The sequence below is a fragment of the Arachis hypogaea genome, chromosome 1 (assembly GCF_003086295.3).
Source record: "Arachis hypogaea cultivar Tifrunner chromosome 1, arahy.Tifrunner.gnm2.J5K5, whole genome shotgun sequence".
In the NCBI taxonomy this organism is placed as follows: Eukaryota; Viridiplantae; Streptophyta; class Magnoliopsida; order Fabales; family Fabaceae; genus Arachis; species Arachis hypogaea.
The window spans coordinates 77,351,018-77,375,081 of NC_092036.1; the positions used below are offsets into that span (position 1 = coordinate 77,351,018).

Genomic DNA, 24,064 nt, shown 5'->3' on the forward strand with positions numbered 1-24,064 from the left:
TTGTGCGTCCAACAAAAAATGAGATTGAAGAAGTGATTGAAAAATCTAAAGAAACTTCCTTTGAATCCATTAATGTTGACAAAGCCTTTACCGAGAAATTGGAAATTTGGAATAGTAAGAATCACTAAATGATTACTTGGTTTTGCAACACATCTACATCTGGCATTCACCTTTAATTTGGACATTTTAAAACTGGTAAAAAGGTATGAGATCACTTGGCAAAATGCTACACTAATTCTGATCTTTCACATTAATATCAATTGCTTAAGGAACTTCACAACCTTAAGCAAGATTGTGGTCAGGTTGTTTATGATTTTCTAGCATATATTAAATGCATTTGGAATCAATTGACCTATTGTGAACCTGTTCTTAAAGATGCTACTAATGCTAAAGCTTACGAGGATTATCGCATATCACCTATGTGTCATTGATGAGTCAATATTTGACTATATATTTTAGCATGAATTGGATGGATTTCATCATATAAACTCCCACTTATTCACTAAAATAGCATACTTTTGTGTTTGATCTTAAAATTAAGATTAATTGTGAAAACATGAATTTTTGTGCTTAAATTGAGCAATTTAATCCAACTTTTATTCCATTCAATGTCGTGATATATTTGTTGAGTGATTTCAGGTCCTAGAGGCAAGAATGGTTTGGTAGAAGTGGAAGAAAGCATACAAAAGGGAGAAAACATGAAGAAAACAAAGGAGAAAAGCATCTTAGCCTATGCCCACGCACAGCTTCTATGCCCACGCACAGGGGTCAAAAACAGCACTTGTGCCCACGCACAGCTTCTGTGCATATGCAAAAGGCAGGGCCAAAATTAGCATCTGTGCCCACGCACAGGCTGTGCCCATGCTCAGAATAGAATGGAAATCAGCACCTATGCGTATGCACAGGTCTGTGCCCAGCGTGTGACTCCATTAAAATTGCACGTGGACTCGCGTTTTGAGGGCTTTTTGGCCCATTTTTGAAGACATTGGAGCATATTTGAAGGGGGAAGTAACTATATATCATACCATACATTATCATACTTTATACATCACATTTTAGGAGTAGTTTTAGGGTAGTTAGCTTAGGTTTTCTCTTCAGTTTATTAGGGTTTTAATTAGGTTTTCAATGTAGAATTTTATACTTCAAGTCTTGCTTTTGGATTTTGCAATTTACATTGTAAGTATTTCTTTAATTGTCTCTTTTTATTACATTACTTTGTCTACACTTTCTTATCTTTTAGCTTCCTTTGTTAATATACATAGTGTTGCAATTTTGGATTTCTAGTTGGTTAATTTGATGTTTGATGCTTACTTTATGTTTATTTGAGTTTTCTTTATTGATTTTGATAATTTATGGTTCATAGTTTTTATCATTTTCCCAATTTTGTCATGTTTTATGTTTATGCCCTCTATGTGTTTGATGAAATGCCAATTTTGATTATGGGGTAATTTTCACCCCTTTGCTTGGGAAAATGAGTCTATGTATTACTAGAGCCATAATGTCCAACATTTAGTGATAATTCTTGGGTTGTTAGTTGTTATTGTTTCCACTAACGCTAGCTTTTTACTAAGGTAATTAGTAAGTTAGCTAGGACTTGTGGATTGATAACAATTATGCTCACTTGACTTACTCTCCGATGTGAGGGTTGACTTAGTGAGATTAATCCATCATATTTATCATAGTTGAGGTTATAGCAAGGAAGGGATTCCATAACTCATCCCAAGTCAAGGTTTTATTTATGTTTTGAACCACTTTTCCATTACTTTTTAGCCTTACTTGTTTATATTATATACATTGTTCTTTTATTCCTTTATTGCTTTATTAATTGCAATTTTGTCTACTTCTTTTATCTCTTTATTTGTTTACTTCAATCATTGAAACACCCCCTTGCTTTCCACAACCAAAATTGTTGTATGCACTTTTTGGGTTGTTTTCTTGTTTTTGCTATTAATTAGGATTTTTGTTTCTTTTGTTAATTGATGTCTTTAGTTTTTATTTTCTATTTTCTCTATGAGTTATCACCCTCTTGGTTTGGAGTTTGGTTGTGATCATTTTGTAGGGCTTGATAACTTTAACTTTGGATTGCATCATGGGATGGAGAAATCAATTTTGGAGGGAGCAACCTCCTCTATATTCTAATGAGCCAAACCCTCCCCAATATGCATATACCCAAACCTAAGATATGGTAGATTCCACTATGACTATACACCTCCACCACCATATACCTGTGACCCCTACCCTCAACACAACCCTCAATCATCACATTTTCAAATACCACACCAATACCAACAACCACATTCTTACACACCACTTCAAGATACCTACCAACATGGATTACCTCACACATATACAACCTTCTTCTCAAACTATGAACCTTCTCTTCCTTCACCCCAATGTGAAGCTTTTCCACCCTTGGTCCAAGAACCACAAGACCTTTAAGCCTTTCTTCAAGAGCAAGAAGGATTCCGAAAGATGCAAGGGCAATTCGTGGCTACCATAGCCGAAGCGGTGAACCGCCTAGTCCTACTTCACTCATCCGATTAAGACACTTCTCTTGAAGAATGTGAGGGATCAACTAAAGCTTGTAGTGAAGAGGAGGGAAAGGAGCCACAAGGGAAAGAAAAAGGGTTAGAGCTTGAAGTGCAACAAGATGGAGAAAGTGAAGTATGTGAATCGAAGGAGAAAAAGGAAGATATGAGGGAGATTGATCAAGATGAGGATTCCATCATAAATGATATTTTGTCCTCCTTGATCAATCCTCTTAATGATCCTAATGAGCCTCTTCCCATTGAGTTTGAGAGAGACATGGAGGTAGACTTCTCAAAACCTCCTTGTTATGACTTAAGTGATGGGGAAGAGGAGGAAGAAGTTGGTGAGGAAGAAGTTGACAACCAAGAACATATTGAGTGGGTGACAATTTCACCTATGAGCTTCATTGGCCCCATCAATATGTTATCTTGGAGACGGATTACCAACTCAAGGTCCTTCTTGGTTTGGTACATGGTGGACAAAGGAGTGTTGGTTGCTAAATGAGTCCAAGGCTCTTCAAGAAAATCAATTCAATACTTGGAGGTCAAGCGGGATGCAATGCACAATTGGGTGATTTCCAAAGAGTGTTAGGTTGTTACAAGGGTCAATTAAGAGCTTATCTATCTGACTTGAAGCACAAAGATCAACAAGAAGGTGAGCGGATGCCTAGAATATGGGATCCCGGAGGAGAGTCAAAGTTCAAGCATGGATGGAGGTTCATGGAGGAGTGGAAACACAATCCACCCTAGCTAGAGTCTCCTCAATAAGTCCAACTTAAGGACTATAAACCAAAGTGATGGGTGGGAGACACCCCACCATGGTAACATCTTTCTTACCCTTTTTCCTTTGTTTATAGTCTTAGTTTCTTGCATTTTTGCTTGTTTTAGCTAGCTTCAGATTAGTTTAATTTTGAGTTTAGTAGGTTGATTTTGGTATGGATCATGATTTTATGGATTTTTGAATGATTTCGGGTTGAATTTTGTGTTGAGCGAAGGTAGAGTGCCCTAGAAATTGAAGAAAAATTTTTGGAAAATAGGACATCTGTGCGTGCTCACACACTTGTGCACGCGCACGCAACTTCTATTTTCTGCGTACTGTGCGTACGCACCGACCCATGTGTACGCAAACTCGTATACATGCCCTCTGTTTGGAGCACTCGCACTCCTTGTGCGTGCGCATCCTTGTGTTCTTGCACTTTGTGCTTGCACACGTGGTTGTGCGTACACACGCAACCTTCTATTTGCGCTCTCTGTGCGGCCGCATAGGCTTGTACGTCCACACGCCAACTTACATCCCTTCTGGTGGGAGCGTTGGCATGGCTTGTGTACGTGAACACCCACACCTTTTTGCTCCTGTGCGTGCGCACGGACGCCTGTGCGAACGCACACATGATCCTCACCTTACAAACAAAAAAAAAGCAAAGAAAAGTGTCCTGTGCGTGCGCACACGCTTGTGCGTATGCACACATCTTGATCACCCTTCTATCCAGAGCATTTGCACGCTCTGTGCGAGCACACACCCACCTTGTCCCGCTTGGTGTGCGTATGCACACATACTTGTACGTACGCACAAGTGCTGCTTTGGGCAAAATTTTTAATGCACTTTCAATTAAGCTCTAAGCACTTCTGCCACCTCCATCCCTCTCTTTTCTTTCCTTTTCCATGTTTTTCTACTTGCTTTACTTATTTTTCTTTGCATTTCATCTTCATTTTAGTAATTATATTAGTTTTACTTTAGTTGTTTCTAATTAAATAAGTTGCAAGTGTTTGCTTGATATTGATTGGGTTGCATCTTGGCTAAATACAATGCACTTATGCTTTACCCTATTTTACTAGTACCTAGTGGATTTGATCACTCATGCCTTGACTGTACCACTATGACAAATTATATAAGTGCATTAAATTGAGTGAATTGAGTTGAAATTACTTGTTTATCATGACCAAACTAAATCTCTTTCCCACCCAATCCCACCCAAAATGACCGAACCCCATTCCCTCTCCCTCCACTATATAAACCCATCCATCCTTCTTCATTTTCACACAACACAACCCTCTCTTCTCCCCCTTGACCGAACCCACACATCTCTCCCTCTCCTCCATATCTTCTTCTTCTTTTTCTTCTATTCTTTCTCTTTTTTTGCTCGAGGACGAGCAATATTCTAAGTTTGGTGCGATAAAAGCATCGTTTTTTTGTTTTTCCATAACCATTGATGGCACCTAAGGCCGGAGAAACCTCTAAAAAGAGGAAAGGAAAGACAAAAGCTTCCACCTCCGAGTCATGGGAGATGGAGAGATTCATCTCAAAAGCCCATCAAAACCACTTCCATGAAGTTGGGCCAAGAAGAAGGTGATCCCTAAGGTCCCTTTCATGCTCAAGAAAAATGAGTATCTGGAGATCCGACATGAGATCCAAAGAAGAGGTTGGGAAGTTCTTACCAACCCCATTCAACAAGTCAGAATCTTAATGGTTCAAGAGTTCTATGCCAATGCATGGATCACTAGGAACCATGATCAAAGTATGAACTCGAATCCAAAGAATTATTTTACAAGTTCGGGGGAAATGCTTAGATTTCAGTCTGGAGAATGTAAGGTTGGCATTCAACTTGCCTATGATGCAAGAAGATGCACGCCCCTACACTAGAAGGGTCAACTTTGATCAAAGGTTGGACCAAGTCCTCATGGACATATGTGTGGAAGGAGCTCAATGGAAAAGAGACTCAAAAGGCAAGCCGGTTCAGTTAAGAAGACTGGACCTTAAGCCTGTGGCTAAAGGATGGTTGGAGTTCATCCAACGCTCTATCATCCCCACTAGCAACCGATCTGAAGTTATTGTGGATCCGGCCATCATGATCCATAGCATCATGAGTGGAGAGGAAGTAGAAGTTCATGAAGTCATCTCTCTAGAACTCTACAAAGTAGCCAAAAAGCCCTCCACCGTGGCAAGGCTAGCTTTTCCTCATCTCATTTGCCATCTATGCTACTCAGGTACAGTTGTCATAGAAGGAGACATCCTCATTGAAGAGGACAAGCCCATCACTAAGAAGAGGATGGAGAAAACAAGAGAAGCCATCCATGGATCTCAAGAGACGCATGAGGAAGCTCATTATCAAGAAATCCCTGAGATGCCTCAAGGGATGCATTTTCCTCCAAACAACTATTGGGAACAATTCAACACTTCTCTAGAAGGATTGAGTCATGACATAACCCAATTAAGGGTGGAACACCAAGAGCACTCTATCATTCTCAATGAGATTAGAGAAGATCAAAGAACTACGAGGGAGGAGCAACAAAGGAAAGGAAGAGACATAGAGGAGCTCAAGAACACCATTGGTCCTTCAAGGAGGAGGCGCCACCATCACTAAGGTGGACTCATTCCTTAACTTCCTTGTTCTTATCTCTCTGTTTTTCGGTTTTTGAACTTCATTTTTGCCTATGTTTGTGTCTTTACTACATGATCCTTAGTATTTAGTAACTATGTCTTAAGGCTATGAATAATTCCATGAATCCTTCACCTTTCTTAAATGAAAAATATTTTTAATACAAAAGAACAAGAAGTACATGAGTTTCGAATTCGTCCTTGAAATTAGTTTAATTATATTGATGTGGTGACAATACTTTTTGTTTTCTGAATGAATGGTTGAACAGTGCATATTTTTTATCTTGTTGTTTATGAATGTTAAAATTGTTGGCTTTTGAAAGAATGATGAAAAAGAGAAATGTTATTGATGATATAAAAAATCATAAAATTGATTCTTGAAGCAAGAAAAAGCAGTGAATAACAAAAGCTTTCGAAAAAAAAAAGTGGCAATATATATATATATATATATAAGAAAAAGAAAAAGCAAGCAAAAAAAGCCAATAGCCCTTAAAACCAAAAGGCAAGGGTAAAAAAGGATCCAAGGCTTTGAGCATCAATGGATAGGAGGGCCCAAGGAAATAAAATCCAGGCCTAAGCAGCTAAATCAAGCTGTCCCTAACCATGTGCTTGTGGCATGCAGGTCCAAGTGAAAAGCTTGAGACTGATTGGTTAAAATCGTGATCCAAAGCAAAAGAGTGTACTTAAGAGCTCTAGACATCTCTAACTGGAGACTTTAGCAAAGCTGAGTCACAATCTGAAAAGGTTCACCCAGTCATTTGTTTGTGGCATTTATGTATCCGGTGGTAATACTGGAAAACAAAGTGCTTAAGGCCACGGCCAAGACCTATAAAAGTAGCTGTGTTCAAGAATCAACATATTTAACTAGGAGAATCAATAACACTATCTGAACTCTGAGTTCCTATAGATGCCAATCATTCTGAACTTCAAAGGATAAAGTGAGATGCCAAAATTGTTCAGAAGCAAAAAAGCTACAAGTCCTGCTCATCTAGTTAGAACTAATATTCATTGATATTTTGGAATTTATAGTATATTCTCTTCTTTTTATCCTATTTGATTTTCAGTTGCTTGGGGACAAGCAACAATTTAAGTTTGGTGTTGTGATGAGCGGATAATTTATACGCTTTTTGGCATTATTTTTAGGTAGTTTCTAGTAGGATCTAGCTACTTTTAGGGATGTTTTTATTAGTTTTTATGCAAAATTCACATTTCTGGACTTTACTATGAGTTTGTGTGTTTTTTCTGTGATTTTAGGTATTTTCTGGCTGAAATTGAAGGACCTGAGCAAAAATCTGATTCAGGCTGAAAAATGACTGCTGATGCTGTTGGATTCTGACCTCCCTGAACTCGAGATGGATTTTCTGGAGCTAGAGAACTCCAAATGGAGCAATCTCAACGGCGTTGGAAATTAGACATTTAGATATTTCTATCAATATATAATAGTCCATACTTTGTTCGAGTTTAGACAACACAAACTGGCGTTCAACGCCATTTCCATGCTGCATTCTGGAGTAAAACGCCAAAAACACGTCACAAACCAGAGTTAAACCCCAAAAACACATTACAACTTGGTGTTTAACTCCAAGAGAAGCCTCTGCACGGGTAAATCTCAAGCTCAGCCCAAGCACACACCAAAGTGGGCCCTGGAAGTGGATTTATGCATTTAGACTTATTTTTGTAAACCCTAGTAACTAGTCTAGTATAAATAGGACATTTTACTATTGTATTAGACGTCTTTTGATTGATCTTTAATCAGTGTATGCGATTTTAGACCTTCATGGGGGCTGGCCATTCGGCCATGCCTGGACCATCACTTATGTATTTTCAATAGTGGAGTTTCTACACACCATAGATTAAAGGTGTGGAGCTCTGCTGTACCTCGAGTTTTAATGCCATTACTACTATTTTCTATTCAATTTAGCTTATTCTTGTTCTAAGATATTCGTTGCACTTTAACCTGATGGATGTGATGATCCATAACACTCATCATCATCCATCCTTATGAACGCGTTCTTGACAACCACTTCCATTTTACCTTAGACCGAGTAGGTATCTCTTGGATTCCTTAATCAGAGTCTTCGTGGTATAAGCTAGAATTATTGGTGGCTATTCTTGAGAATCCAGAAAGTCTAAACCTTGTCTGTGGTATTCAGAGTAGGATTCAGGGATTGAATAACTGTGACGAGCTTCAAACTCGCAATTGTTGGGCATAGTGATAGACGCAAAAGAATCAATGGATTCTATTCCGACATGATCGAGAACCGATAGATGATTAGTCATGCTGTGACAAGAGCATTTGGACCATTTTCACTGAGAGGATGGGAAGTAGCCATTGACAACGGTGATGCCCTACATACAGCTTGCCATGGAAAGGAGTAAGAAGGATTGGATGAAGGCAGTAGGAAAGTAGAGATTCAGAAGGAACATAACATCTCCATACACTTATCTGAAATTCCTACCAATGATTTACATAAGTATCTCTATCTCTCTTTTATGCTTTATTTTTCCTTATTTTCGAAAACCATTATACCATTTGAACAAGCCTGACTGAGATTTACAAGATGACCATAGCTTGCTTCATACCAACAATCTCCGTGGGATCGACCCTTACTCACGTAAGGTTTATTACTTGGATGACTCAGGGCACTTGCTGGTTAGTTATGCAAAGTTGTGAAGAATGTGATTGAACCATAGTAGTGTGCACCAAGTTTTTGGAGCCATTACTAAAAATTGTTCGAGTTATAAAAAGTGTAAATCACAATTTTTCCTATCACTTGCTCCTTGTTAATGCTTTGCATTTGTTTGAGTGACTTAACTTGATTTTGTTCAAGCTTATCACTTTTTGTAAGAAGTATCTTTTCCATGTGGCTTTTTCTTTATGTTTCATGATGAAAAAGTGGTTTTCTTTTCATTAATGGATTAGTTGTTGTTTACTGTGCTATTTTATATCAATCTTGCATTTTCACTTGCACAATTTCAATAACCAATAACAAATACTCAATTCACTTTTGTGGTTACCTAGGATTGTTTTTCCCTTAAGTTTTACTTCTTTATGTGCAACCTAGGGCACCTAATTGAGGACGTGCTTTCTCTTGATTGTGCGGATATCGCTTTACCCGACCAATGTGTATGTTCTAAAGTGTGCGCACACTTAGAATACACACATTGTCTTTTACTATACCACACTCATATGATCTTTTCTTCAATAGTTGTTTACTTGTGTGTACAGCAACTCGGAACCCCTGGAGCCCACCAGCTGAAGGTGGAGCCTCATAGCTCCTCACCACCGGATTGTGTTCGTGCACGGATTCACCATTTTTGGGGTGTAAATTCTCTTTTCTGAACACTTTGCACTTTATTTTTGTTTTCTTTTATTATGTTCTTGTAGATATTTGGAATGTTTTTTTATTGTTGCATTGCATTTTCTTTTAGTACATATATCTTAGTTTGTTCATAGTTTATCTCTATTGTATTTTGCATCTTTTTCATGGTATATTTTATAGATAGAAGTTGTGATTGGATGATGTGAATAGTATAGCACCTAGTTCAATTTTGTCCTAATAGTTTTTGCGATGTTGAAAATTAGGAATAGAACTAGGAAAAATTTTGAAATTGCATCTATCACAACATACATACATACATATATAGGAAATAATTTTGGTGAAAAACAACAAGAATTTCCAAGAATTTTGTTATAGGGCACTCTATTGAATTGATTTAGAAAATTGTTTTTAAAACTTGCTTGAATGATTTTTATGGAATATAGAAGAGAGATAGAACAAAGCAACCTTGTGAGTTGTTGAACCTTAATGAGTGGTCACACATTATAACCACAAATTTTGTTCATTGTGTGTTATGCTCCTTCTATGATTGTAATCTTGGTTTTGCTTGATTCTTTATTTCCAATGTTTGATGTTTTGAATGCATTTAGCATGATTGATGCCATTTTTGTATTAAACTCACTCACCCATATGGACCTACCCTTGCATCTACCTTTGTTAACCCATTTTGAGCCTCTTAACCCCCTTTGTTCTAATTGTTAGCACACCACAATCCTAAGCAGAAAACCATGAATTACCTTGAATTGCATCTTTAATTAGCTTAGGTTGAAGAGTGTGTTTCATTTAAGTGTGGGGTAACTTTTGCGAAACATTGGTAGTGAATGAAAAAATTTGTATTGGGTATGCATTGAAAAAAAAATTTTGGAAAATGGGTGCACATTCATGTATCAGTTTTCTTTAACCATATGCATTTGTCATAGAAAAAAGAAAAAGAAACAGAAAAAATATATATGGAAAAATAATAAGAAGGGAAAAAGGTTGTCCTAAAGAAAAAGAAAAGAAAATGACGAATAAGAAGTGCATATGTGGATTTGGATGAAAAAGATGCATGAATGTGTTTAAAAAGTGTGATTATGGGAAGTTAGGTTGCATATTTTGTTATTTAGTTAATATAGGTTGAGTTGGACACTTGAGCTAATCAAAGATCCAATTCCTTAGTCTACTTAGCCATATTTATCCTACCTTAACCCGAACCCCATTACAACCCTCTAAAGACCTCATGATACGTGCATTCACGCATCTCATATTTGTTGATTATTAGATGAAAAGCAAAACCTTGAAAGCATGATTAGGAGGAGACTTAAGTGATTAGACCCTAAAACACCAAGCGTTGAGAGTGTATACACACTTAGTGCGGGTTCGATCACTCAACTCTATGTTTTCACACTTCTTATCATGTATTCTTACAAGTTGCTTCATTTTGATGAGTAAATCAATTCTTTAGATTTTGAGTGCATTGAATTAATTCTTTGCTTAGCCCTATATGTCTATATACTTCCTTGGGAATTTGATTGTTTGTTTTCACCAAATCAATAGGAACTATAGTATATATAATTATATATATATTATATACATACTTGCATGCATATAGATAGTTGCATTCAATAAGTTGTTTCCCTTTAATAATTCTCCTTGTTTGGTTTAGCATGAGAACATGCTATTGTTTAAGTGTGGAGGAATTGATGAGTCCATATTTGACGATATTTTTTAGCTTGAATTGGATGAATTTCATTATATAAACTCCCACTTATTCACTAAAATAGCATACTTTTGTGTTTGATCTCTAAATTGAGCTTAATTATGAAAACATGCATTTTTGTGCTTAAATTAAGCAATATAATCTCACTTTTATTCTATTCGATGCCGTGATAAGTGATTTCAGGTCCTAGAGGCAAGAATGGTTTGGTAGAAGTGGAAGAAAGCATGCAAAAAGGGAGAAAACATGAAGAAAATAAAGGAGAAAACCATCTCAGCATGTGTCCACGCACAGGGGTCAAAAACAGCACCTGTGCCTATGCACAGCTTCTGTGCATACGCATAAGGTAGGGCCAAAATCAGCACCTGTGCCCATGCACAGGCTGTGCCCATGCTCAGAACAGAATGGAAATCAGCACCTGTGCCCATGCACAGGTCTATGCCCACGCACAGGTTGTGCCCATGCACAGACCTGTGCGTACGCACAGGTACCAGCATGTGACTCCATTAAAATTGCACGCGGACTCGCGTTTTGAGGGCTTTTCAGCCCATTTTTGAAGGCTTTGGAGCATATTTGAAGGGGGAAGCAACTAATATCATACCATACAATATCATACTTCATACAACACATTTTAGGAGTAGTTTTAGGGTAGTTAGCTTAGGTTTTCTCTCTTGTTCATTAGGGTTTTAATTAGGTTTTCAATATAGAATTTTATACTTTAAGTCTTGCTTTTGGATTTTTCAATTTACATTGTAAGTATTTCTTTAATTGTCTCTTTTTATTACATTGCTTTGTCTACACTTTCTTATATTTTAGCTTCCTTTGCTAATATACATAGTGTTGCAATTTTGGATTTCTAGTTGGTTAATTTGATGTTTGATGCTTACTTTATGTTTGCTTGAATTGCCTTTATTGATTTTGATCATTTATGGTTCATAGTTTCTATCATTTTCCCAATTTTTCCATGTTTTATGTTTATGTCCTCTATGTGTTTGATGAAATGCCAATTTTGATTATGGGGTAATTTTCACCCCTTGGCTTGGGAAAATGAGTCTATGGATTACTAGAGCCATAATGTCCAACATTTGGTGATAATTCTTGGGTTGTTAGTTGTTATTGTTTCCACTAACGCTAGCTTTTTACTAAGGTAATTAGTAAGTTAGCTAGGACTTGTGGATTGATAACAATTATGCTCACTTGTTTATATTACATACATAGTTCTTTTATTCCTTTATTGCTTTATTAATTGCAATTTTATCTAGTTCTTTTATCTCTTTATTTGTTTACTTCAATCATTGAAAGCCCCCTTACTTTCGACAACCAAAATTGTATGCACTTGTTGTCACTAGTTCCTAGGGAGAACGACCCGGGAGTCTAAATTCTCTCGGTTAATTGTGGTTTGATTGTGACTATCCTTTTGAATTAAATTTGATTGAGAGGATTCATTACCAGTTTGGACTATACTTACAACAAAAATCTATTTAATTCTGAATTGGTATAATTCTCTATTATCAGTCATGTTTTCTCCTCTTTGTCTACCACTACTATCGCACTATCTATTCACACTATTGATGGATCCTTTACGTATGTGAATCAAAATGATCTGCCTCACAGTCTGACCTTTACTTACATAATACTTATTTCATTTCTAAATTAAATTTCAATCTTATCTCTATGGGTTAATTAGTTAAACTTGGTTTTAATGTCCATTTATTTATTTTTGGTTGTTGTGTGCATGATCCTTGGACGGATCATATCATTAGGATTGAATGTAAGGTTAGAAGATTGTTTGAACATAGGAATCTTCATGTTCCCTTTGGCACAAACCTTTGTGATGTTTCTCCTCCATCTACACTTCACTTATGTATTATTGTCTTGCTCACAGTTCATTAGAAAAATTGCGTCCTCACATTTCTAAAGGAGTATTAGGATCGATCAATAATGAGTATTTTGATTGTATTTTTTTTGTCAAACTGCAAAATAACCAGCTTTATCTTTTTATAATATTTTATCTCTTTTTTGTTCTTCTTTTGATCTTATACACTCTGATGTTTGGGACCTGGTCTCACAGCTTCTTTGGGGGGTAGGAGGAGCTCGATATTTTGTTATATTTATTGATAATAGAAATATAAAAAAATGAATCAGAAATGTGTTTATGTATGTTATGCCATTCATTGATACAAGAAGGTTATTTATACAAATATTTTCAATAATAATCTTAACAACTCTACTAACTACTCCACTAATTACCCACTAATATTAACAACTTTACTAACCTATACCTAATTCACTAATCATATTCTAATATCCCCCTCAAACTCAAGTGGGAGTTAAAGAGATCATATTGAGTTTGAACACTATATTTCAAAAACGAGTAGGATAATAAGTCTTGGTAAAGATATCAGTCGTATGATCTATAGCTCCAATAGTGATTAGATGAATAGCACAAATGAGAAGTTGTTGTTGTACAAAATGAGAATTATTCTCAATTTATTTGGTTTGCTCATGAAAGATATTATTATGGACAATATGAATAGAAATTCTATTATCACAATAGAGTTTAGTAGAAAAAGATTCGGTAGTCCCCAAATCTTCAAGAATCCAACAAATTGCAATGACCTTAGTAGAAGGGTCAGTCAGAGCATGATCTTCTGCTTCAATGCTTGATTGAGCTGTAAAAGTTTGTTTCTTGGCACGCCAGGAGATAAGAGAGTCACCAAGAAACATACAGTAACCCATAGTAAAATGGTGATCAGTGGGGTCTCCAGCCCAATCAGTATCAGAATGTTCTTGAAGTATTAAAGACGATTCTGTGAAAAAATAAAAACCTTGAAAAATAGTACCTTTAAGAATCCAAAGAACAACAACATAATGAGTAGTGTGGGGTGCTAATAAGAAATGGCTAGCAACATGAACAAGATAAGCAATCTCTGGTCGAGTTACAGTTAGATAGACAAGACCACCAACCAATTGTCTGTAGAGCGTGAGATTATCCAAAGCAGTGTCGTCCATAGGAGTGAAGCAAGCATTAGTCTCAAGAGGAGTAGATTATGTGTGACTATATATAATCCCAACCTGAGCAAGAAGATCAGATACATACTTTAATTGAGAAAGATGAATGCCATCTTTTGACGAGATAACTTCAAGACCAAGAAAATAACTAAAAGATGCAAGGTCTTTCATCTCAAATAAAGTGGTGGTGAAGGCTTGCTTTGAGATCAGTTATTCCATCAACATCATTGCTAGTAATTTTCATCTCATCAACATATAATAGTAGAAGAATAACACCCTTGTCACTCATGTAAATGAAAAGAGCATTCTCTTAATGACTGCAAGTGAAACCAAGGTTGTAGACAGTATTGGTAAACCTTTCAAACCATTCTCGAGGACTTTGCTTAATACCATAGAGTTCCTTACGAAATAGGTAATCTTTGTTTGAAGAACAAGAATATTCTGGAGGAGGTTTCATGTAGACTTTATTTTCTAAGTCACCATTGAGAAAAGCATTTTTCACATCCATCTGACATAGAGACCATTTGCGGACAGTAGCAATTGCAAGAAGAGCTTAACAGATGTGAGTTGAGCAACATGAACAAAAGTCTCTTCATAATCGATGCCATACTCTAGTACATCCTTGAGCAACCAAACAAGCCTTATACTTGTCAATAGAGCCATCAGAGTAAGTCTTAATTTTGTATATCTATCTATTGCCCATAATATCCTGATCAGAAGGAGAATTAACTAAGTCCCAAGTATGTGCTTTATTTAATGCTTGGATTTCTTCCAGCATTACTTGCTTTCAATTTGGATCTGTGGAGGCCTCTTTGTATGACCTAGGTTCATAAGTGTGAAGGCTAGTAGCAAAACAATGAAAATCAAGAAGACATGGATATGGATTTTTTATCCTAGTACTGCAAGTGGACAGAAGAGGAAGTACCACATGAGTAGGATCATCATTTGGGATTTAATCATCTGGAATAGTAGAAAGGATAGGAATAAGAATCTTAGAAGGTCGTCTTATCACAATTTCTATATTATCATCAACACTAGGGAAAAGATCAACATAAGAATTTGTAAAAAAAATGAATGGGTAGGAGGAATGGAGACTGAAAGGATAGAAACTTGCCAGTATGAGATATTTCCAGAATACAACATGATGAGATATGTAAATTTGTTGAGAGATAGGATTCGAACAATGATAACTTTTAAGTTCAGTTCCATAAACAAAGAAAACAACATAAGCGAGCTTGAGGTTCAAGTTTATTATTCTCATGGGGATGAAGTAGAACAAAACAGACAATCAAAGACTTTAAGCAAATTTTAGTCTAGTGAATTATTATAAAGATGCTCAAAAGGAGTGATGTTACCTAGAACAAAAGAAGAAAGACGATTGATAACATGGACAGCAATGAAAATAACTTCATCCCAAACATGTTCATGATAAGAAGAGGAAAGAACTACTGCTCAAATAGAGTCAAGAATGCGATGATGTTTTCATTCAGCTCTACCATTTTGTTGAAATATTCCAGGGTAAGAGAATTCAGACAAGGTGCCCTTTTCTGGAAGGAAGTTCAAAAGTTTGGAATCACGGTATTTTATTGCATTATCACATTAAAAAACTTTAATGAATTTAGAAAATTATGTTTTAATCATAGTAACAAATTTGATGTGAATATGAGATAATTCATGTCTATTAGACATTAAATAAACTCAAGTAAAATATGAATAATCATCAATAAATATAACAAAATATGTAGCTCCCCACATAGAAGTTGTGGGAATAAGCCTCCAGACATTAGAGTATATAAGATCAAAAGAAGAACAAGTAAGAGATGAACTATTATGAAAAGATAAAGATGGATGTTTTGCAGTTTAACAAGAAATGCAATTAAAAGACTCATTGTTAACTGATCTTAATACTCCCTTAGACATGAGAGGACATGTAAGAACCGGAATTATCGCTCTAATAGAATAATAATTTTTAAATGCCCAGAATAGGTTCAAAAATATAGAAATGATATTTTGAAAATAAAAAGATGAAATTTGAATTCAATGAATTTTTCTGAGTGAAAAAATGTATCTTTTACGAAAAATTTTTGTAAAAATGCGTACCGAAACTTAAACTGGCAGTACTGGCTCTAGCCTGACCGGTACCGTGTATTGAGAAAAATAAGATTTTTAAAATTGAATTTATTGTTTTAAAAGGACAAAAATAATTTAGAATAAAAAACCGGGCACTAATCTTAAAGGTTTTGGCCTAAAGTGGGCCAAACGGGCTAAAAATGCAAACGGGTTGGACAACCCAAGTTGGATCCAAGCCCAACATATATATGACTTTTAATGAGCATTCATCTCATTTTAACCGAATTTTAGAGAGAGGGGCGTTGATTTGAGAAGAGAGAAGAGGGAAATGTTACTATTCATCACCATCTTCCGGGAGCCATAACTTGAGCTATGGTGTTCCGATTGACGAGCCGTTTATAGCCACGTGAAGCTCTTGTCAAGCTCTTCGTTTTTATATAAATAAAGTGGTAAGATTTTCAAAATCCATCCTCCACTTTCCAGCTCTAACATTTTCACATTTTTTGTTATAGTTTTTGAGTAGATTTTGTAATTTTGTTTGTTTATGGGTGATCTAGTATTGGAATATTAATGGGTTTTGTCCCTAATCTCGTTGGGTAATGTAGTCCTAGTGATATTTTTGTATGTTATATGATGTTAGATTGAGTTTTGATGTTTGTTGGAGTTGGTTTGAGGCTTTTGGATCGAGCTTGGTTGCTTCGTTTTGGTGTTTGGTGCATATTGGGAATTGGCCAAGGTATGGTTTCAGTTTTTTCTATGTAATATGTAATATTTCTGGACACTTAGGCTAGTGGCCTTTAAGATAGGTTTGAGTGATGTGGTTGTATGATTATTTGTATGTACATGTTATGCTTGATGGTGGTTTGGATGAGGGTTGAATAAGTTTGCATGTGATGATATATGTATGATCGTAGGTGATGATTATTGATGGGTATGATGACTTTGATGAGTTATGATGGTGGGTGTTGATGTTTGAAGATGAATGTTGATTATGATATTGATTATTGGTTATTCTGTTTCACGTTGAAAACAAATGATTAACGAGGTTTGATGAATTGATTGATGATAACGGGACTAATTGGATGAAAAATATGATATATTGAGCATTGATAATGGTTGGAAATATTGAATGTTGGTATGGAGGAATTTTGATGTGAATTTAGGTTGAATTTAGAGTTGGATGAGGTGAGTATTAAATGGTTCAGATGATTGAATGATTCATATGGTTGAGAAATATTTGGTATGGATTCTTGAGTGATTTTGGTATTGTTGGGTTGTGAATAATTGGTTTTGAATTGAGAGTGTTGGTAAAATTGAGTTTTAAAGGTTTTTAGTAAAAATGAATTTTTGGCTAACTTTGGCAGATCATATCTTAAGCCTCGATTTTTGAAATTGATTGAATTTTGTATCAAATTAAAGATAATTTAAAGAGCTTTAAAATGGTATAGATTTTGTGGAAATCAGAATTTTGTAGAAAAAAGATATGATCATTAGAAGTTGGTGTCATAAATCTGGATTCTGTGATGTAGCAGAAAATTGTAAGTTCTGGTTTCTGTGCCTACGCACCGAGCAGAACGGGTGTTATGACTCGTGCGTACGCATAAGCTAGGAAGAGCATTCTGTTGAGTGCATCTGCACGTATTCATGCGTACTCCCAAGATGGAAAATTTTACTTTGTATGTATACGCACACTTCTATGTGTACGCATAAGCCCTGCTTTTCAAATAAAAATTTTGTTTACAATCGTTTTACCTTTCCGGTAAGCTTGTAAACTTTCGTAACGCTTGTTTAAGATCCCTTAACTTATTTTTAGGATTTAAAACATAGAGAATACAATGAGTGAGTTTAATTTGATATTTTTGGTAAAAAGTTTAGAGCTGATGACTTAGGTTCTGGAAGTTATGGACGAAATTAGTGTAAGTTGAGTTGTGAAGTATGTCTTTGAGGAGAAATTGAGAAAGGAGAATGATTATAATGAAATGGAAAGTTGATGATGGTTTTGATTATACTGGAACTTGAAAATAAAGGATTATGGTTAATGGAATGGGTATAAACGGAATTGTGCTATGAGTTATGTTGTATTATTGAATTGTTGTGTTTGGCAAGTCGCTATGCGCCTTGGGCAAGGGCTGTGGTAGTCTCCCGCTTGTCTGAGGTAGCGGTGCCAGTGTAAGCGCTGAGACAGTCTCCCGCCTACGTTGAGATGTGAGGACTGTGGCAGTCTCCCGCTCACATAACCTTTCTACTGCCAGAGTGAAGTCAGTCACTATAACCTGAAAGAGTGTGTCAGACACTATAACTCACGGGGCACAAGAAAAAGTGCTAGGCACTTGAGATACTGAGCAGGGCACTATATCCCTAGTCATGGCAGAAAGGTGATGAGCGGATAACTTATATGCTTTTTGGCATTGTTTTTACACAGTTTTTAATATGTTTTAGTTACTTTTTAATATATTTTTATTAGTTTTTATGCAAAAATCACATTTCTGGACTTTACTATGAGTTTGTGTGTTTTTCTGTGATTTCAGGTATTTTCTGGCTGAAATTAAGGGACCTGAGCAAAAATCTGATTCAGAGGCTGAGAAAGGACTGAAGATGTTGTTGGATTCTGACCTCTCTGCACTCGAAGTGGATTTTCTGGAGATACAGAAGCCCAATTGGTGCGCTCTCAATTGCGTTGGAAAGTAGACATCTTGAACTTTCCAGAAATGTTTAATAGTCCATACATTTCTTGAGATTTGATGGCCCAAATTGGCGTCAAAACACCCACCAAAGACCCTTTTCTGGCGTAAAACGCCAGAACTGGCACCAAAGCTAGAGTTAAACGCCCAAACTGGCACCAAAATTGGCGTTTAAACTACAAGAAGAGCCTATGCATGTGAAATCTTCAATGCTCAGCCCAAACACACACCAAGTGGGCCCTGGAAGTAGATTTCTACACTATCTACACTTTGTTACTCATTTTCTGTAAACCTAGTTTACTAGTTTAGTATAAATAGCACTTTTTACTAGTGTATTCATATCTTTAGATCAGTTTTGAGACTATCTTTGGATCACTTTTGATCTCTTGATCACTGACGTGGCAGAAATTGGCAAGTTAAGAAATTATTAATAGAAATACGTTGCAAGTACAGTCCTTAACCAGCCGAAAATCCGCTTATCAATTTTAAAAGGGTTGTCACAAAGATTAAAATTAAAATACTGGGAGTATGAATCCCAGGTCATCTCCAACGAGTTGCAGAGAGATGTTCTATTTTATCAATTAGGTGTTTTCAAAAATGGTTGAGTTGATAAACAGGAAATTAAAATAGAGAATTTAATTAATTCTAAATAAAAGCCTTGACTGGGAGTAGATTAGATGGAAGCCCTATTCTTGTTGAAGTACTCTCAAGATTAATTGATAATTGAAGATTGCTCTGTTTATTTATCCCTTACTAGGTAAGGGAGAGTCAAACACGTTGGAATGCTGTTTCTGTTCACAAGTCCCAATCCGCTCATTGAAAAGGATTAGTGTTTGTGAATAGAGGGCATTCCAACAATGAACCCAATTATAATTATCCTTTCAAGCATCCTAACTCAAGGGTTCCTTTCAATCAACTCCCCATCAAGTTAAGGAACTACTCGCTCATTGTGAATGTAGAACTCATAACATATAAAAAGGAATTAAAGGAAGACATGATAAATAAAAGATAAAAAAGGGATTAAATAAAAATATTATTCTATATTAATAACTTGCAAAAATAAGCCAATGTCAACTCTAGGTGGATTAAGAACATGGAAGAATAAGCACAAAGTAAATAGCAAAGTCTAATGACTAGTACCGGAGGTGGCCTCTTCTCAAAAGCTAAAAAGCAAAATCTTCCAAAAATCCTAATTATGAATGTGAAGTGATAAATACCTAGGGGAGGAGTAAATCCCGATCTAAAACTAAAAATTACACAGAATGAATTCTTCTCCTCGTTTCTGCATGTTCCCTGGCTCTAGTCTGTGTTTCTGGGCCAAAAACTGGGTTGAGATTCGGCCCAGAAACTCTGCCAGCGACTTCTAAAATTCTGCAGATCGGGCATGCCACGCGGTCGCGTCATTCATGCGGACGCGTCATTCGGCGTTTTGCTTTCCTATGCGGGCGTGTCATCCATGCCTCCGCGTCACTTATGCTTTTCCAATCTGCACGGTCACGTGAGCCATGCGGCCGCATCACTGCAATTTCCTCTCTTTCGCGCGGTCGCATGAGCCATGCGGCTGCGTCACTTCTCGCTGGTCATCTCCTTAATTTCTTGTATTCCTTCTATTTTTGCAAACTTCCTTTCCAATCTCCAATTCATTCATGCCCCAAACAGCCTGAAACACTTAATACACAGATCACGACATCGAATGGGATAAAGGAGAATTAAAATACCTAATTAAAAGTCTCTAGGAAGTAAGTTTTCAATCATGTGATAATTTTAGGAAGGAAATATAAAAATGCATGCTAATTATATGAATAAGAGGGTAAAGATCATGATAAAACCACACAATTAAACACATTATAAACCATAAAATAGTGGTTTATCAATCACGTTTTGGGGGCTAGCCATTCGGCCATGCCTGGACCTTCATCACTTATGTATTTTCAACGGTGGAGTTTCTACACCTCATAAATTAAGGTGTTGAGCTCTGCTGTTCCTCATGAATTAATGCAAAGTACTATTATTTTTCTATTCAATCACGCTTATTCTTGTTCTAAGATATTCACTCGTACTTCAACCTGATGGATGTGATGATCTGTGACACTCATCATCATCCTCCGTTATGAACGCGTGCTTGACAACCACCTCTGTTCTATTTGCAAGAGCTTGAGTGTGTATCTCTTGGCCTCCTGGTTCACGATGCATGGTTGCCTCTCCTGACAACAGAGCCTTCCATTCCGTGAGATCAGAGTCTTCGTGGTATAAGCTAGAATCAATTGGCAGAATTCTTGAGATCCGGAAAGTTTAAACCTTGTATGTGGTATTCCGAGTAGGATCTGGGATGGGATGATTGTGACGAGCTTCAAACTTGTGACTGTTGGGCGCAGTAACAGTGTGCAAAAGGATCAATGGATCTTATTCCGACACTATCCAAAACCGACAGCTGATTAGCCATGCAAGAAATCGTAGGGGACATGTTTTCACTGAGAGGACGGATGGTAGCCATTGACAACGGTGATCCACCAACATACAGCTTGCAGTAGTACGCAAGATTGGATGAGGACAAAGCAGAGGTTCAGAGGGAACAAAGCATCTCCATACGCTTATCTGAAATTTCCACCAATGAATTGCATAAGTATCTCTATCCTATTTGATGTTTTACTTCTTCTTTTAATCATCAAAACCTCATAACCATTTGAATCCGCCTGACTGAGATTTACAAGATGACCATAGCTTGCTTCAAGCCGACAATCTCCGTGGGATCAACCCTTACTCACGTAAGGTATTACCTGGACGACCCAGTGCACTTGCTAGTCAGCTGCGCGGAGTTGTGAGAGATATGTGAACTCACGATTTCATGTACCAAGTTTTTGGCACCGTTGCTGGGGATTGTTCGAGATTGGACAACTGACGGTTCATCTTGTTGCTCAGATTAGGTAATTTTCTTCTTGTTTCATCCTTTATTTTATTTTCAAAAAGTTTTCAAAAATCTTTCAAAAAAAAATTTCTCCTTTTTCGCTTTTCCAAAAAAAATTTTGAAAAAATTACAAAAAAATAATAAAATCATAAAAACAAAAATAATTTTGTGTTTCTTGTTTGAGTCTAAAGTCAAATTTTAAGTTTGGTGTCAATTGCATATTTTTAATTTTCCTAAAAATTTTTTTTTTCGAAAACTCATGCATGGTGTTCTTCATGATCTTCAAGTTGTTCTAGATGATTGTCTTTGTTTGATCTTGTGATTTTCTTGTTTTGTGTCTTTTCTTATTTTTCATATGCATTTTCAATTTGTTAGTGTCTAAACATTAAAAATTTCTAAGTTTGGTGTCTTGCATATATTTTTTTCTTAAAAAAATTTCAAATATAAGTTCTTGATGTTCATCATGGTCTTCAAAGTATTTTTGGTGTTCATCTTGACATTCAAAGTATTCTTGCATGCATTTTTTGTTTTGATCCTAAATTTTCATGTTTTGAGTCATTTTTGTGTTTTTCTCTCTCCTCATTAAAAATTCAAAAATAAAAAAATATCTTTCCGTTATTTCTCTCATAAATTTCGAAATTTTGGATTGACTCAGTCAAATTTTTTTTAAAAAAATTTAGTTTTTTCTTTTGAGTCAAGTCAAATTTTCAATTTAAAAATCCTATATTTTCAAAACTTTTTCAAAAATAAAATCTTTTTCATTTTTATTTCATATTTTTTGAAAATTTTAAATTTGATTTTCAAAATCTTTTTCTTAATTTCAAACTCATATTTTCGATTACTTTACTAAAAATTAATGTTTTGATTCAAAAATTTTGAGTTTGTTACTTTCTTGTTAAGAAAGGTTCTATCTTTAAATTCTAGAATCATATCTTTTAGTTTCTTGTTAGTCAAGTAATCAACTTTAATTTCAAAAATCAAATCTTTTTAATTTCCTTTTCAAATCTTTTTCAAAATAAATTTTCAATCACATCTTTTTAAAATTCAATTTCAAAATCTTTTCTAACTTCCTATCTTTTCAAAATTGATTTTCAAATCTTTTTCAATTAACTACTTGACTTTTTGTTTGATTTTAAAAAAATTTACTATTTCATATCTTTTTCAAAACCACCTAACTACTTTTTCTCTCTCTCCAATTTTTGAAAACCACTAACAACTTTTTCAAAAATCTTTTTAATTAACTAATTGTTTTAAACTCTAATTTTGTTTTATTCCTTTCTTAATTTTCGAATACTAACTAATATTTAAAATAAAAACAAATTTATTTTTCCCTTTGTTTTATTTAATATTCGAATTCCCTCTCTCTCATCTCTTTCTATTTATTTATTTATTTACTAACATTACTCTCCTTCTTAAAATTCGAACCCTCTCTTCCTCTCTGTGTTCGAATTCTCTTTATTTTCTCTCTACCTCATTCTTCTCTTCTTCTCTTCTTCTACTCACATAAAGGACTCTCTATACTGTAGCATAGAGGATTCTTCTTCTTTTCTGTTCTCTTCTTTTTCACATGAGCAAGAACAAGGATAAGGATATTCTTGTTGAAGCCGATCCTGAACCTGAAAGGACTTTGAAGAGGAAGCTAAGAGAAGCTAAAGCACAACTCTCTGGAGAGGACCTGACAGAAATTTTCAGAAAAGGAGAAGACATGGCAGCCGAAAATAATAACAACAATGCAAGGAAGATGCTTGGTGACTATGCTGCACCAACTTCCAACTTCTATGGAAGAAGCATCTCAATTCCTGCCATTAGAGCAAACAACTTTGAGCTTAAGCCTCAATTAGTTTCTCTAATGTAGTAGAACTGCAAGTTTCATGGACTTTCATCAGAAGATCCTCATTAGTTTTTATCTGAATTCTTACAGATCTGTGATACTGTTAAGACCAATGGGTTGATCCCGAGGTCTACAGACTTATGCTTTTCCCATTTGCTGTGAGAGATAGAGCTAGGACATGGTTGGACTCACAACCTAGAGAAAGCCTGAACTCTTGGGACAAGTTGGTTAATGCTTTCTTGACCAAATTCTTTTCACCTCAAAAGATGAGTAAGCTCAAAGTGGATGTCCAAACCTTCAGACAGAAGGAAAGTGAATCCCTCTATGAAGCTTGGGAAAGATACAAGCAATTAACCAAAAGGTGTCCTTTTGACATGTTTCTAGAATGGAGCATCATATGTATATTCTATGATGGTCTATCTGAGTTATCCAAGATGTCATTGGACCACTCTGCCGGTGGATCCCTTCATCTGAAAATACCTGTAGAAGCCCAGGAACTCATTGAGATGGTTGCAAATAACCAGTTCATGTACACTTCTGAAAGGAATCCTACGAATAATGGGGTGACTCAGAAGAAAAGAGTTCTTGAGATTGATACTCTGAATGCCATATTGGCTCAAAACA

The 24,064-nt window shown here is 35.9% G+C and overlaps 1 non-coding gene across 1 annotated transcript; it reads right to left on the bottom strand.

Annotated features, from left to right (window-relative positions):
* Positions 1 to 23,712: 23,712 nt before the first annotated feature.
* LOC112711816 (small nucleolar RNA R71) lies at positions 23,713 to 23,816 on the bottom strand. The gene has a single exon (XR_003157606.1). It is a non-coding gene; the product is annotated as a small nucleolar RNA R71 (small nucleolar RNA).
* Between the last annotated feature and the right edge of the window lie 248 nt (positions 23,817 to 24,064).